Here is a 17,331-nt window from a genome sequence, read left to right as displayed (position 1 = left end):
AGTTTGGGAGGTGTTACAGAAAGTTCTTTCAAAACAATGTTCCAGATTTATACAGTCACTTTTGTTAAAAAAAAAAAAAGTAATTTCAGCTGTTCATATACGTACAAACCAATACACAGGCAGTCCCCGGTTATTGACGGCCTCGGTTATCGCGATCCATTTTTATGAGGCTAGTCAAACTCTGAAAATCGCTGAAAATTTGGGACAGAGAGTACATATTGGCACTGATACATACCTAACAGAGGCACCATTAATCAGTTATCAGAACTGACCAGCCTTAATGCATTACTAATGTTCATTGCTAATGATCCTAGTACTACTTTAATTTCCTTCCACTCAAAAGAACAAAAGGGGTAAATTAACCCTTTGTGAGTGAGCGTCGTCAAATGATGACAAGTACTTATAGCTTTAAGGGAAATTCCAAGTATTTCCTTTGATGATCAACATTTCTCACAACACAATTTGAACAAATTTTGTAGAAAAATTGTTCAGATTACTTCCATGGGCAATAAATAAATCATGGCAACTCTTATGGCAATGTTGTACAATAGATAATGGTACAGGAGACGAAGATCAGTTTGCCTTGAGATGTTTTTGGGGAATGTTGTCCACCATTCCCATACAAAGATATTGTAAATATTTTACAATAAATATACTCAGAATTTGTTACTGATTTTAGTTCTTATTTATTATGATACTGTGTGAGCTGAAATATGTTATTGTCATGATACAATAAAGTTTTATACATACTTACCTGCCAGATATATACTTAGCTATAGACTCCGTTGTCCCCAACAGAAATTCGAATTTCGCGGCACACGCTACAGGTAGGTAGGTCAGGTGATCTACCGTCCTGCCACTGGGTGGCAGGAATAGGAACCATTACCCTCTAGAACCAGATTTTCTCTTCCACCTGTCCCCTGCGGGGAGGCTGGGTGGGCCATTTATCGTATATATCTGCCAGGTAAGTATGTATAAAACTTTATTGTATCATGACAATAACATTTTTATACATTCAACTTCCCTGTCAGATATATACTTAGCTGATTAGCACCCATCGGTGGTGGGTAAGAGACAGCTATTTACTTATTAGACAGGTAAACAACATACATTGTAGGTAATAAATAAATAAAACCTTGGTTCCTATGTGTTTAGACGAAGGGTCGACTTCCTAGCTATTGCTAGTAGTCTGCTTCGTCTCAAGAGCCTCAGCGAGGATGTGACCTATGGCTAAGAGTTCTTGTAGATCTGTCAATGGGGTCTTATCCTCTTACTCGACATAATCTGATGGTCATTTGTCAATGGGGTCTTATCCACTTACATGACAATACACCTATGCCTAGTGGCATAATTAAGGAGCACAACACCAATCCCGATCACCTGATCCTAACACGAGGGTCTGTGCTTAGTTTGAAAAGAGCTATCCCCAAACTCCTTTCAAACAACCCAAAGAAAAAACACTATGTTAAATAAAAATTAACTCACTTAGTTAAGGATCAGTGTCGGCTCCCTATCCCAGCAACGTATCCGTAAACACATATAACCAAGAGAGAAGGATCTCTCGTAGGTTAACTTGACCTCCTTCGTGCAAATGGAAGTCAACACAGAGTTGCATCTCCCGTAAGTTACAGCTAATATGTCCTTCACGACATATTGTTATGGAACGAACAAAAATTCATAAAAGCTCGCACTTCAAGCGCTTTTAATTCTCAGCTGTTTGAAGGAATCATCAAGTTACTCATGAAGTGCTTAAGCGATCACACTTGTTTCAAAGAAGACCAGGGCTTCATTTGAAATGGATCTCTTCTGGATGAAGCCTAGAGCCTGGCTTGCGCCTGGCTGGCGCCTGGCTGGCTCCTCCCCACTTTGCTGGAGCTTCGAGCTTGTTAGAGTCTCAGGGATGTCTGGCGATGTCCACATCGGACACTCTTATCTGTCCGAATTATTCGCCTCTAGCGCATCTGCGCCAGGTTGCAGGCTCGTTCTTTCTCCTCATCGGTCAATGACAGTGTTTCTTGGGACTGTCTGCCTCTGGCGTTTTTTACGTCTGCTTTGGCATTTGGCGCCTTGGCTGGCGCTACATTGTCCGAAAGTCCTGAACATCCACAATAGTTTATCAGGAGACTGGAGAAGGGTAGAAGAAATTCTTCCACTTTGAGCTTTTGGCCTCTCCGGCAAGGGGAGGTGATTGTAGTCAGCTACATCCAGTAGACGATAGGAAATCTAACAGTACGAGAGATAAGAGTCTTGCTCCGAGGAGGATCCTTCTTGAATACTTCCATTGCTAACGAGATCTCTTCTTACATGTTGATGAGGTTTCTCGTAGCAGAATCTTCCCTATCCTTGCTTGAAGGAAGGTAAGGAGCCTGGAAGTTGAAGGAGACTCCGAGCTGAAATTGGGAGGGCTCCTGATTTCTAGCTCTTTATAGTATCCCTCTGAACACTTTCTGGGAAGCATTTCGAGCCCTCATCGCATTCCAAAGACTCTTTAGGCAAACGTATAAACCATTTCTTCTTGTGTAGATGAAAACGTAAGTACCCTGCCTGGACAACGAAACCTCTATCTGAAAGCGTTGAGTCAGGAATAGAGGGTTTTAGTTCTTTTGCCAGACATACTACGCTGGCAAGAACCCATTGCCGAGTCTCCATAGAATCTGATTCGAGATTCCAATGCACAAAAATTAACTTGTCTTCTTGGTCGTTTAGGACCAAGAGAAACAAAAAATTCCCTCAAAAAAATTTCTCAAAGAAGTTTGATGAGGAGCAGTTCCATCTTGACGGAACACGGAATCTGAGGCCCAAAATAGGATCCCATTCAAAGTACATGATATCCTACTCTTGTTGTATAGAGGTATCGTATAAGATCCCGAAGATCTTAATTCTCTGCTATCTCTAATTCTCCTTGTAGAGACAGAGCATAGCCTTTTACTGCGTTCATTGATAGCAGAAAAAAGGGATTTTGACGAAGGAAAAATCTATTTCTGGGTGATTGGCTCGTGTCGCCCTATGAAAGGATCCTTAATATCATTCTTTCTAGGTAAAATTAATCTAAAATTACCAGAGAAAAACAAAATTAAGAAAATGTCAGTAAAACTGACTCGCTCACTCTTAAAAAGAAGTGTCGGTATGGTAATAGGGGCGAGTGGGAATCACTACCACGAGACATTCACCAATTAGAACTTCCAATCAGAATCCCCTTAAGAGAGAGCTGATACCAACGGGCGATGCAGCCGCTACTACTACTACTAGAGGACGCCACGGACAGCAGCGCCCCTAGCGGACATCCTTAATCTAAAAACATCTTGTCCTGCATGGGGGGGGAAAACAATATAGGGTGGGTTTCATAGGGCGACACGAGCCAATCACCCAGAAATAGATTTTTCCTTCGTCAAAATCCCTTTTCTGGGCTCAGCTCGTGTCGGCCTATGAAAGAGTACCAGAGAAACAGACAAGATGGGAAAAAGGGACAAATGAAAAGCAGTTGTAAAATGATGGATATAATATAAGTAAATCAATTACAGCATACAAACTAAGTACTTAAACTAACTTATTCTAAACAGTAATATAACAGAACGTTAGTAATTTAAAGTACTTAAAAAACAGTAATCACAGTAAAATACAATGATGCAGTGTAATATAACAAAAGGGATTTTACTTGAAAATTATTTACAAAATATACCAAACACATTGTGTCCTTACCCCTAGCATTAAAAAATAAGGGTAGGTACACTGAAGTACACCATCAGTAACAAGTGTGGATGTCCCTAGCAAAAAAATAAGGGACAATCCACTATTATGATTCAGCAGCTAAGGCTAGGATATCCGAGCAGCATGGCGATAGGGTGAGGCATGTTGGATGATGTAGGTAGAAAGGAGACCTGGATCTGTACTACGACTACTATACAGTATCAGGGGAAACAATGTTTCCCGCTGCTACTGCTGAAAATTTTAAAGATTCCAAGGACTTTAGATAATGACGTTTAAAGACTGTCGGGGATTTCCATCCAGTATACTTTTTAAGATCCTCAAAGTTCATATGTTGAAAGTAATTAATTGAGGTGGCTACTCCCCTGATTTCATGTGCTTTTGGGAATGAATCAGGATGGCTTGTTTAATGAAGTAAAGGATTTGTTGCCTAATACCTTTTACTGACAAAGTACCACCTTTTTTCTCTCATGAAGAGAGCACCTGAGGATCTTGATGAAGTACGAGATAGAAAGGCTCTAAGAGTTGATACTGGGCAGAGAGAAGGATCCTGGGGAAGTGGGATAACTTTCCAAGGGGTCCACCTTGCAAGAGGATCCTCATTTTTGGCTAAAAAGCTACGATCCGGAGCAAGTAGAACTTCTCCTGATGGGAGGAATTCCACATGACCCGCATCCCTGGATAGAGCCGACAGTTCTGAAATTCTAGCTCCTGAAGCTAGGCTTAATAAGAATAATGTCTTTCTCAGGAGCATTATGAATGTACAAGACGAGTTGTCAGTATCTGAAGCTAGTTTGAGGACATCATTTAAGAACCATGAAACTGCAGTAGGCCTTTGAGAAGGTCTAAGTCTAGCACAGGCTTTAGGGATAGACGTGAAATAAGATTCAGTCAGATCTATCTGAAAACCTACTTGAAAGATCTTCTTCAAAGCCGATTTATGAGTGGTAATAGTGCTAGCTGCTAAACCTTTTTCAAACAAGGATCTGAAAAAGGATATAGCTAGATTAACTGTCATGGTTGTAGTGTTCGATTCTTTCAGGAAAGATGCTAATTTTTTAACAGCTGAGTCATATTGTCTAATGGTTGACTCTCTCTTATCTGATTCTAGGAAGAGAATATTCTGTGGATCAATATTAGCATCTTTATTAGCCGCAAACTTCATGAAGTCCATAAAGTTAGGGTCTGGAGAATTCCTGAGGAAGCGAACACAGTCCTCATTTGTACTGATTGTGATAGCTTGGGATTGGGGATCCGTTGAGGTCGGAGGCCCAATTCCAGAAGAAGAGGATACCAGTTGCTCTTGGCCAGTTCCGGTGCAATCAGAGCTACTATCCCTTTGAAAGACCTTAGTTTGCTTAGGACTTTCAAGAGAAGATTCACTGGAGGAAAAACATAAATTTTTTTTCCCCACTGATTCCAATCCAACGACAGGGCGTCCGTGGCATAAGCCAGAGGGTCCAGGTTGGGGGCCACATAGCAAGGGAGCTTGTGGTTCGCTTGTGAGGCGAAGAGATCCACTTGGAGACCTGGGACTCTCAGGCTTATCCACTGGAATAGACCCGTCGTCTAGAGACCATTCTGATTCCAGAGGAACTGACCGGGACAGAGCGTCTGCTATCACATTTTCTTACCCCTGCCAGGTGAGTGGCAGACAGATGCCATTTGTGTTTGTTTGCTAGGGCAAAGATGGCTATCATGACATGATTCACATGCTTGGATTTGGACCCTCCTCTGTTGATGCAATGAACTACCACTGCACTGTCCAAAACTAGCCTTAGATGAGACTTCTTCGGGGGAAGCAGTCTCTTCAAGGTAAGAAATACAGCCATTGCTTCCAGAACGTTTATGTGAAGCTGGCGAAATTGAACTGACCAAGTCCCCTGAACCTGTTTGAACTGAGAGTATCCCCCCCACCCGGACAGGGAGGCATCCGTGTGAATGGTTAACACTGGAAGGGATATTGAAGGGGTACCTTCTTGGCTAAGTTCTTTACTTTTGACCATGGACGGAGTTGATTGCGGAGGATCTGTGGGATTACTGACAACTTGTCTCGAGATTTGGTGTTTGCTCTCGATCGCCAAATTCGATTTAAATCTTTTAGCCTTGCTTTCAGGAGGATATCTGTTACCGAAGCAAACTGAAGGGACCCTAGGATTCTCTCCTGGTTTCTCCTTGATGTTTGTTTGCATTTGAGAAATTGCCTGACAGATTTCGCTATTTCTTTCCGTTTGGCCACTGGAATTGACAGATTGTGGGAAGACAAATCCCATTGGATTCCCAGCCACTGAAAACGAGACTCCGGGGTAAGTCTGGATTTCGTTTTGTTTATCTGGAACCCCAGATGTTCCAGAAAGTGAACTACCGTTTTATTTGGGGTGGCTTCGGAGAATTCCTCGACGGTTGGTGCCCAGATCAACCAATCGTCGAGGTATGCTGCTACCATGATTCCCTGAGTTCTCAATTGCTGTACAACCACTTCTGCCATTTTCGTGAATACCTGGGGCTACATTCAGACCGAAGGGCATCACTTTGAATGAGAATGTCTGATTTCCTAGCCTGAAACCTAGAGGAATGGGCGGAAGTGCCTGGCTATAGGGATATGATAGTATGCGTCTGTAAGATCGATGGAGCATGTGACGGCTCCACGCGGAAGTAAGGTCCTTACTTGCGAGTGGGTAAGCATCTTGAACTTGTCGCAACGAATGAAAGAGTTTAGCTTTGACAAGTCTAAGATACCCTTCTTTTTGTTGAGCCTTTCTTTTGGCACGCTGAATAAGCGACCTTGAAATTTTAGATGCTTGACTCTCGCAATAGCTCCTTTCTGAAGGAGTTCCTCCGCGTAATCTGTCAATTCCTCTGATGGTATTTGGTGGAATGATTTGATTGGAGGCGGATCTTTGATCCAACTCCAACCCAATCCTTTGGACACTATGCTCTGTGCCCAATTGCTGAACCCCACCTGTGGCGGAAGAGGAACAGCCTCCCTCCTACCTGGGGACCTCATTGTTGATGGGCGGTTGACCACCACGCCCTCCTCTGAACTGCCTGCTCCTTGTCGCCCTTCCTGCGCCACGCTGGCGAAAGTAACCTCTCGCCCTACCTCTCGGTTGTTTGTAGCCTTGAGCCTCATATGTAGGGTTGAAGGCCGGCGAGATTGCGTAGGAGGTCGACGGCTGTGATTGAGGAGACAAAGGAGGATGGGCTGGTTCTGTTTCGAACTAGCAGGTTGTCCCTGTTGGGTAACCGGGACGGCCTGCACAAATTGCTGCTGTTGCTGGTGTTTCTGATACGGCTGGAACCTCTTACCAGCCTTCTTTGGTTTCTTACCAGCAGTGGGGACGGATTCTTGTTTCCTCTTTGACGAAATACCCCACCTAGCTCTAAGGGCTCTGGTTGAGCCTAGCAGCCTCGTGGTGCACTTCATTAACAGCGGACTCTGGGAAGAGATCCGCTCCCACATGCTAGAAGCCAAGAGTCTATTAGGCTCGTCCTAATAGTGCACTCCTGCAGAACGTGCTTTCGGCAAATTCCTCCTAGCTTGGAAGAAGTCGAAAGCATCTGTTAGGACCGTCTGAAACTGGGATTTTGCCAAGATCTTAAACAGCGGTTCCGTCGCATATGAGAGAGCAGCCATTTCCGTTATTATAAGAGAATTGAGGGACCTGCCAAACCAGGTTCGCGCGTCGAACTCTGCCTGAATCAGGGAATCAGGCAGCCTTGGCAGCTTCTCGCCGAACTGGTCCATGGCGCAGTCCGGTTTGAGCTTACCAAGCGTGAACGTAGCTGGCAAGTTCTCCCACAATTCTCCGAAAGCCGGGAAGAGCGGAGAAGTAGACTCCGCCTCCCTCAACTGTGCATGGGGCTCATCCTTGAGGACTGCCTGAAGGGTCTTCTCTACTATTTTCGTGGCGAACGGAAGAGAAGCCTCCTCTTCCGTCGCGAAAATAGTAAAAGGACTCTTATAGGCCTGGAGCTTAGTGTTCGTGCACTCCCAGTCCTCAAGGCAGTGAACCCATTCCCGCTGGGCATGATCCCTACTGTATAGGACAGACTCTCTAGAGATCTTGTCTTCTCTAGTAAGTGCCATTACAGTCAGCCTAGCATAACCGATGAAAGGCTGCGTCAGACCCGGAGGGTAAAACTCGAAGTCCTCAATCCTCCGAGTTCCACACTCCGGGATAGTCATGCCCATCCTTAAAAGGAGCGTAGGCAGCTACTCTCCATGGATTCTCCATGGAGAAAGCTGGCAGAGAGTCGTATGGCGGGAGTTGGAGAATGCCAGTGCTTGGCACTGGGGAGACTGGAAGAGGGACCTGAGAGAGCCCAGCTACTCGGTCCTCATTCTCTCTAACCCTGTTAGAGAGATCTTGTATGGACTGGCCTGATTGAGACAGAGTGCTCGACAGTTGTGCGAACATCTGCTCAAATCTCGTCCCCAGGGCGGAGACTTGCGAGCCAACCAACTCCCCCACCTGTTGCATCACCACTGCTGAGAAAGCAGTGGGATCAAAGGTGCTAGGTCCTGCTCCTCCCACCGGCGTTGCCGGAGTGGAAGCGGTGGAGGCAGGAGAAGGCATTGGCTCGGCGGGAGCGCGAGCCTTCTCCTTAGAAGCCTTGCTTCTAGAGCTATTCGAGTGAGAAGAACTCGGCTTGGCTTTCACCGCGTCGGCGTAGGAAGTCGAAGACTTCCTAGCCGAAGAAGACGAAGACGACTTCCTAGAAGTTGTCTTAGCTAGAGTCTTCGGTTCTCTCTGTCCCTTCACCTTTGAGGGTACAGAGAGAGCGGGAGAGCGGGTAGGGATCTCAGATCCCACAAAGCCTTGGAAAGAAGCGCTCGAAGAAGGGACAGGAGAAGATCCAGGAGCACCCAAGGAAAGACCTTGGGCGCCCGACACACCTACCTCAACCAACAAATCCTCCGTCCCTACCGCCATGGGCTCGATGTTTAGGTCCAGGGCAGCGACGTCCGGGACCGACTCCTGGGAAGCTACGACCCCAAAAGATTGCTGGAGATCTTGCTGGATGGAGGCTATTAGAGGGGCTGCGGACAAGGGGTCAACGTACCCAGTTGACTTGCCCGCAGGGAAGATCTGGACGGCCAGCTTCTTGTCCAGGATGTACGGCTGGCCTTTGGCGGCGTTCTTCCCGAAGCCGCCCACCCACGCTTTCAGAGTAGCGAGGGCGACCTCCCTCACACCAGTAGCCTGAAAGAAAAGGCGAGATGAGCTTCTAATGGCGGAACGGGGTTAACAAACTTATGACTAAGAGTTGTTAGTAAAATGATAAGGAAGCCTATAATGGACTTACCCCATCTCCCAGCTGACCGACTAGGTCGTAGCAGATGGCGCAGGCTTCTGGGTGCCAGACGATCATCTCGTTAAATGACGTGGCACAAGGGGCATGAGACCTGCACTCATCGTCACGGCCGCAGGGGGTGTTACAACGTCGGCGTTGCACGCCGGGACCTGACAGTTGGTAGCCTGTAAGTGGAAAGATACATGAGTATCAGGAAAACACTTACAGCCTAACAGTTGCTCCGCTGGTGCCGGAGCGATAAAGTTAGATTAAACCAGAGCCCCGCCATAATACGTGTGGTAACAGGGTTGGTTGGGTGTCCTAGGCTATAGCTCCGCTGATGGCGGGGACACAAAAAGAAACCAACCAGGAGTGGTGGTAAATGGAAACCACGACGGAAAATGGCGGGGATGGTAGATATAAAAATAATAAAATTAAACAATTCATCGTAAATTAGGGTATATCCTTAAAATAACAATAATAACAAACCTTTCTCCACCCGTCTACTAGAAGAGTGCCCGGGTAAGAAGCAAGCTCCCTTCCGGTAGCGGGGGAGAGATGTAAGGATATAGTAGGCAAGCAACCGACCACTAGTAGCGCCCACCCCGCCCGCTGGCGGAGCCAGTAATCTATAACCAAAGGTGCCCCGGCTGCGACGGAAGGCTCCTTTCGTTATAGCGAGGGAAGGTGGCTGAGCAACTGGGGAGGGGGGGAGGAAGGTCTCGGCGTAACACGGCGGGATAGAGAGAGGGGGGGGATGGCCTACTCCTCCCCGCCTCACCGACTACCCGCTCGGAGACCCGGTACCTCATGAGTGGTCGCCCTATACCCCCCGCTGGGAGGAACCCCTGGCCACCTCAGAGAGGGAGAGAGAAGGCGACTGAGGTTGTCAAGACAACCAAGGGGTCCCCCAGCACCTCCCTATACCAGGTAGGAGGGCAGGGGCAGGGTAAGGGTGCGATGGAACACGTGACCGCAAGTGGCCTAGGCCGCGAGCAAACACAACCGTGGGAGGGCACGTGAACCAGGCTGTACCAATACAAGGAACATGCACCTAGGCTAGCCTAACACCCTAAATATAATATATATTTTTACATCGAAAAGATGGAAAAGACACTTTAGTAAAAGAGAAGAAGCCCAGGAGGAGGCAGACTGTTCCAAGAAACAGAGCCTACTCGGAGCCAGCGATAGCCGATGAAGAGCAAGAGCCGGGATGCTGGGCAGGAATAATAATAATAGCCCTAAATACCAAACTAAGAGAGATGGTAGGGGGGCTAAACTAGCTAAAACTCGATGTAAAAGACAATGAACGTAATATAGTAAGCCCATAAGTATAAGAAGTCCCAGTATGGAGGACCGGGAATTCTTAACGAGGCAGCATGGCGCCACCACGAGACAACCGGGAAACCGTATATGACCTATTAGGAGGAAAATACTGGTACCCGGAAGATAAAAATGTAGCAAAACATTACTTATGAGTTACTTAACTTAGCCGTTGCAATTGCAGAGCGTTCCATGGTGAAGAATAGGATAAATCCCGAAATAAGCACAGCACAGAAAAATAATGCGTCTGGACGCTAGCGCTAATTATTAAGGATGTACGCTAGGGGCGCTGCTGTCCGTGGCGTCCTCTAGTAGTAGTAGTAGCGGCTGCATCGCCCGTTGGTATCAGCTCTCTCTTAAGGGGATTCTGATTGGAAGTTCTAATTGGTGAATGTCTCGTGGTAGTGATTCCCACTCGCCCCTATTACCATACCGACACTTCTTTTTAAGAGTGAGCGAGTCAGTTTTACTGACATTTTCTTAATTTTGTTTTTCTCTGGTAATTTTAGATTAATTTTACCTAGAAAGAATGATATTAAGGATCCTTTCATAGGCCGACACGAGCTGAGCCCAGAAATACAATGGTGATTCTTCCCCCTGAAAGGGAAGAAAGACTGCTATGTGGTTCACACAGGTATCAGAAGAGGACAGTTTCCCCATTCCATCTAGCACGATCTGCAGCAATTCTATGCCTTTTGCATGACTCTCGTCCTTTACCTTGAAAAATCCTCTTATTCATGTTTACTTCTGGTCAGTCTGCACGCAGACAGACTCAGAGTGGAGAGGTTTTTCAGGTCTATTTATAATAGATTCTGATAGAATATCCAGACTCTCTTGGAAAAGCCTTCCGAAACATGCTGAGAGAAGAACATGACCTCTGTGAATCCAACCTCTCTAAGGCCAAAATGAGGCATTCATCCTCTCTTCCTTTGACGCCCATTTATCTTAATATCTGTTAAGAATTTATAACTAGGGGGAAAAAGACTAAAGTTTATTCCCCTTTTTAAATTAAAGATGGCGTATATTGCTACCTCTCTTGGTTCGAGGAAAAGGAAGCAGTCTATAAGAAGCCTGTTTGTCTTCTACCTTGTGAAGAGATCTATGAAGAAGACTTTCCGCAGGTTCTCACAACTCTTTCCAATAAATGTTAGACATACGTTAACAGTTATTATCGTCGATCGAGAAGGTTCTCACGAACGTGCAAAATCTTGCGTCGAACCTCTTAAGGATCGTTACGTTCCGTGTCTGTTTTCCAAATAGGTTCTCTTTTGTTAACGCGAACAGGGGCGAAAAAAGAGATTCTCGATGCTCCTTGCGATATGAGAGAGTCATGGAATTGGCCTAAGTGATTAAAATAAATCATTTCATCGTTCCTTGTAAGCGACCCCTTTCCGATTAGACGGGTAACAAAATCAGGAACGAATCTTGCCGTTACCGAGCCTGCTGTCCGAGAGGCTACTGGACTCTTAGATTAATAACTCGCTATATCGAAAAGTTAGCAAGTCCATTATTTTGCTTCTGTAAGCATGAGAGCATCAAATAATATATATAGCTCTACTGCGTTAAATTCATAATGTTGTCTCATTCCTATAATCCTGTTACATTGCGGTAAACATTACCACAAGGTTACAAGGGATATTTTTATTGAAAACTCCTTAGCAAAATGAATACCATGTTATTTATGTTTGCCTATATATCCCCTCAATTCGAGGCTAAGTCCACGATTGTAGGGGGAATATACGGTTAACCATTCGATCCCGTAGGAGAGAGAGATGTAACCAACTGCTCATGACCGAGAACTGGATGGTACTGTATTGGCTTACAATGACAGCCGTCTCGTTCACTGCCTCACTGCATTCTTCCTGAGTTGCCAGTTACTCCATTCAATGAACGAATAAAATCAAATTATTCTCGAGCCTAAGGAAGCTGTCAATAATGCATATTTAAGCCAAACAACCTTTGTTAAATACTGAAATGAGTAGGTATTGTCGTAACAAACCTTTTAAGCGAAGTCCTTACTAGGAAAATCCTGTAAGGATATAGATAATTCCGTAGCGAACCACAAAGGCAACTATGGTATGCGTATATGACTTGTCATTCAGTAGTCGTATACACCAAATCTTCTTACTACATTCTTTCCTCTCCGATGCAGAGAGAGAATGGAAATCTTACTCTCTTCGTTCTTTTCGTCAATAAACCTGAATTAGTATTAGTCGAAAGAGATCGCAAATGAAAACCGAGGATCGAAGAGAATCTCTCAAGCTTTTATTCTCTTGGAGATAAGGCCGTATTCTACGCCTCTATTATCTGGAAGAGCCTCTAATCAATGAATGAGAGCTCGTATGAATCTTGTTTAATTTCCAAACGATTGCCACTTTCTGTAAATGGTTGGTTGCATTATTTTTAGAAGCAGGATGATTTTAATATCCTCTTACTAGTAATGAACTAATTCTCTCAATAAAAAAGGTCGCTAAGGTCTTATAAACTGAGAGACCTGCCCCCGTACTGGCTTCCAATTCCGTTATTGGTTTCCAATTCCGATCTATCTTCCATTTCCTGTCCATCAAGTTGGGAGAAGAATGAGCAACCGGAGGAGAGCGCCTCCTTTCGTAAGGTGAAGGGCTTTTAGCAGTACCGACTCTAACCTGACAAGGGCTACGGCCGCCTGTGCGACATCTTGAGTCCCCGCCAGGAGAAGGCCGATCTTGCTCTTGCCTTTACTTGCATTAAGACTATCCTGACAAGGGCGACGGCCACCTGTGCGACAACTCCCGTCCCTATCAGGAGAAGGTCTCGAATGTCTTTCACCTTTCGCACAGAGGAGCCTCTCGGTCCGCCTCTAACTCCATTTCCGATGAAGATCCTGGTTCATAGCGCCTGGACCCTGGCTCCTGGCGCTTGGTTGGAACCTTGCGCCTGGTTGACACTTGGTGGTTGGTAGGTGCTTCAGGCGCCAGGCGCTTGGAAGGAGGCTCAGGCGCTTTGCGCCTAGCTTCAGGCGCTTTTCGCCTAGTTTCAGGCGCTTCAGGCGCTTTGCGCCTAGTTTCAGGCGCTTCAGGAGCTTTACGCCTAGTTTCAGGCACTTCGCGCCTCGTTTCAGGCACTTCAGGCGCTTTGCGCCTAGTAGGAGTTTCAGGCGCTTTGCGCCTTTCTTTAGAATCCTCTCGCCTTGTCGGCGTTTTGCGTCTGGCAGGCGCCTCGTCCGAGCTGTCAAAGACTTCTATCGGACGGGATTTCTTACCGGGAAGGAAGTGATCCTTTCTCCTGGGAGGATCCTTCTTCAAAACTCCCATTAACGAAGATATCTGTTGTTGCATTTCTCTTAGGATCTTCGTAGCGGCGTCTTCTTTCTCCGTATCCGATCTAGGGGAAGGAGGATTTGATGAATAAATCTCTTTTTCTTCTTCTCAGGTGGATAGTCCTCCGGAAAACTTTCCGGGCTAGAATCCCAAGCTGGAGATTTTCACGATCTTTTAGAAGGTCTCGATAGCTTGTCAGAACTCCACCCTTTTTTTTTCCTTTCGATGAAGAATAGCCTTTCCAACGGCTATCCTTGGCAGTCTGGGACGCTACTACAGAACCTGCCGAGGGGACGCCCGACTGGTGGGGATTCTCTGAAACCTCCGTGAGGCTTTCGACATTCCTTCTCCTCTGGGCTTGTGAGTTTGGAAGAGGTCTAGGCCTGAGAGCGAGACAGAGCCGATCGGACGTACCCTCCACTATTTTAGGACGCCTTTCCAATGGCGAGCTTGGCAGTCTGGGACGTTCTACAGAATCTGCCGAGGGGACGCCTGACCGGTGGGGATTCTCTGAAACCTCCGTGCGGCTTTTGACATTCCTTCTCCTCTGGGCTTGTGAGTTTGGAAGAGGTCTAGACCTGGAAGCGAGACAGAGCCGATCAGACGCACCCTTCACTGCAATGGGGAACACTGTAATCACTTCTTACCTTTTAATAGCTCGCATTTTGAGCTACATCCCTTGTCTTCAAATTGCAATTATGAATTTGAAGTTTCTGTGAAGTAAGGTGATGAGGATGCAACACTACTAGTACTGTTAATACTCTAACTGCTCGTTAGTACGAGTAGCCAATAAAACTTCTAAAGGAAGCGTATCTAGTTATATTCTTTTCTGATTCCCTAAAGTAGAAAGTCAGTATATTTCCTCAATCAATTCTAACATTTATTACACGTATTAATGAATAAATATTAATATTTCTCTTTCTTGCAAACTATGTGAGTGTCTCCCGACAATTTCGGTAGTTACACGTCATATATTCTTCGAAATTTTCGAAGCCAAATTCATTAAAAAGTAAAAGTTAATAAAAGCGTATGCCGAGCCAAAGACCCAGTACTTCCCTGCAAAAGACAGCCCAGAAGATCGATGGCGATGAAACACGAAAATCAAGTCAGGAGGTACCGCAAACATATGTTTACAATACGGCGACAGAGAAAATCTGGTTCTAGAAGGTAATGGTTCCTATTCCTGCCACCCAGCGGCAGGACGGTAGATCACCTGACTTACCTACCTGTAGCGTGTGCCACGAAATTCGAATTTCTGTCAGGGACGACGGAGTCTATAGGTAAGTATATACCTGACAGGGAAGTTGAATGTATAAAACATAATTTTACAAAATAAAAAAATTATTTTAAAAAAAATTTATAACTTGGCAAAATTAGGATATTTTTCACGACTGCCTTAGTTGGAAAGATTAACTTTCAAATTCCTATGGAAAGTACAGAAATTTTTTCACTTTCCCATGGAAGGTACAGAAACTTTTTCAACTTCCCATGGAAGGTACATAAATTTTTTTAGAACTTTTTTGATACCATGTGCATATGCATATCTTCCTCTTTCCATTGATTTTTTTTAATTGGCCATCATTAAATTTAGCCCTGTCTAGGGGTATGCTTAACCCTCTTACACTGAAGGGGTATAATAAAATTCGTCTCCCCTATGTCGAGGTGGTCTCGGAGTGAGCGCCAAAGCCGAAATTTTTTTTTTTTCAAAAAATCACAGCACTCTTAGTTTTCAAGATTAAGAGTTCATTTTTGGCTCCTTTTTTGTCATTGCCTGAAGTTTAGTATGCAACCATCAGAAATGAAAAAAAATATCATTATCATATATAAATAATGCGATGTATGATAGCGCAAAAACAAAATTTCATATATAATTGTATTCAAATTGCGCTGTGATCAAGATGGTTAAGGCTAACGAGTTAATTTTTTTTCGTTGTATTGTACACTAAATTGCAATCATTTTGGTATATAACACATTGTAAAACGATCAAAGCAACACAGAGAAAATATTATCACAAAATGATGCATGAATTCGTAACACGTGGACGTAAAAAAATGTTTTTTTAAAAAATTCACCATAAATCTAAATATTGTTCTAGAGACTGTAAGAGTTTTAGCTTACAATTGCAGTTTTATACCATTTCGGACGAGTTAAAGTTGACCAAATATCGAATTTTTTTTATATATTTTTTTATATGCAAATATTTCAAAAAAGAGAAAAGCTACAACCTTCAATTATTTTTTGTTGTATTTTACATGAAATTGCGCATATTTTCATATATAAAACTCTATGAAATGCCTAATATGAAATGGAGCAAATATAACGAGAATGCGACATATGCATTTCGGAGATTTGCAGCGGAGAATCCGCGTGTGGAGGGAAGGAAAGTTTTTTTTATTAAATTCACCATAAATCTAAATATTGTGCTAGAGATTTCGAATTTGTTTCAAAATGAAGATAAATGACTGAATATTACTATTCTGCAAGAGTTTTAGCTTACAATTGCATTTTTCGACTATTTCGGTAGAGTCAAAGTTGACCGAATGTGGGTTTTTTTTTCTATTTCTTGTGATTTATATGCAAATATTTCAAAAATGATAAAAGCTACAACCTTCAATTATTTTTAGTTGTGTTTTTCATAAAATTGCGCACATTTTCCTATATAAAACTTTATGTAACGGCTAATTTAAAATGGTATAAACATTACGACAATCGCACAAAAAAATTTCTGATTTTTTCAGAAGTGTTACCGCACGGACGTAAGGAAATTTTTTTTTTTTTTTTTTTTTTTTCATAAATTCACCATAAATCAAAATGTTGTGCTAGAGACTTCCAATTTGTTGCAAAATGAAGGTAAATGATTGAATATTACTAAAATGTAAGAGTTTTAGCTTACAATTGCATTTTTCGACCATTTCGGTAGAGTCAAAGTTGACCAAAGGTTGAAATTTTGGCACATCGTTATTTATATGAAAATATTTCAAAACTGATAAAAGCTACAACCATGGGTTGTTTTTAGTTGTATTGTGCATGAAATTGCGCACATTTCCAAATATAAAACTTTATGTAACGGCTAATTTAAAATGGTGCAAACATTACAACAATCGCACAAAAAAATTTATCGGAAGAGTTACCGCGCGGACGTAAGGAAAAAGTTTTTTTCATAAATTCACCATAAATCGAAATATTGTACTAGAGACTTCCAATTTGTTGCAAAATGAAGGTAAATGATTGAATATTACTAAAATATAAGAGTTTTAGCTTACAATTGCATTTTATTACCATTTCGGTAGAGTCAAAGTTGACCGAAGGTTGAAATTTTGGCACTTATCGTTATTTATATGAAAATATTTCAAAACTGATAAAAGCTACAATCATGAGTATTTTTTTGGTATTCTACATGAAATTGCGCACATTTTCATATATAATACTCCATGTAACAGCTAATTTAAAATGGCAAAAATTATGTCAAAGTGACAAAATAATTTCTAAGATGTGTCACTGATATTTTTTAGTGCGATAAGAAAGAAATTCGTGCTTGCGTGCCTGCGTAACAATTGTAAACAAAACAATGCCTTGATCCATGAGCTCCCAGCATCCCCCAAGGCGCGTGATTCAAAAGTTTTCGGCTGGTAGGCCTATAAGTATTTTTCTGCGAATTTTTAAAAAAACTTTTTTATGTCGACGTTTAATACGTCCAATCGGCAC

The 17,331-nt window shown here is 43.5% G+C and overlaps 1 protein-coding gene across 2 annotated transcripts in view; it reads right to left on the bottom strand.

The window, feature by feature from the left end:
• The window catches only part of LOC135215584 (uncharacterized), a 237,011-nt gene that overhangs the window by 72,156 nt on the left and 147,524 nt on the right, over positions 1 to 17,331 (bottom strand). The window lies entirely within an intron of this gene.

The sequence above is a fragment of the Macrobrachium nipponense genome, chromosome 5, assembly GCF_015104395.2.
Source record: "Macrobrachium nipponense isolate FS-2020 chromosome 5, ASM1510439v2, whole genome shotgun sequence".
NCBI classification, from domain to species: Eukaryota; Metazoa; Arthropoda; class Malacostraca; order Decapoda; family Palaemonidae; genus Macrobrachium; species Macrobrachium nipponense.
This window is presented reverse-complemented; position numbering and strand designations above follow the sequence as displayed.